This window comes from Nanorana parkeri, unplaced genomic scaffold (assembly GCF_000935625.1).
Source record: "Nanorana parkeri isolate BGI_ZX_2015 unplaced genomic scaffold, ASM93562v1 scaffold202, whole genome shotgun sequence".
Classification (NCBI taxonomy): Eukaryota; Metazoa; Chordata; class Amphibia; order Anura; family Dicroglossidae; genus Nanorana; species Nanorana parkeri.
Window position 1 is genome coordinate 1046493 of NW_017306470.1, and position 380 is coordinate 1046872.

The following is a 380-nucleotide window of genomic DNA, read 5'->3' on the forward strand; positions in this document are numbered from 1 at the left end:
CAAAACTCTCTGTAGCTGAAATACCAAGCAGCCATCTCCTCTTCCTATGCAAACTCTAAATTAATGGGTCAAACAGTTTAATAGCAGCTCAGTACCTAAAGCAAAGAGTACTCAGTAGAGCTTTCTGGTGCGAAGTAGCACAATCTGTAAATACAACCATATTCGGATATACTGTATAATAAGATGTTTTTGTAGTGTACTCTTAAGGGTTTTGTGGAAAAGATGTTTGAAAAGAGTTTTTCACTTCCTCTTCAGGTAACTCAATCAAGTTTTTGTTTGAAGATGTGTGAGTATGCGGGATAATTACAGGCACAGTCAGATTTCCACCTGTGTATAAGTAACGGATCATCAAACCTGGCACACTGGGCACATTTCAAAAG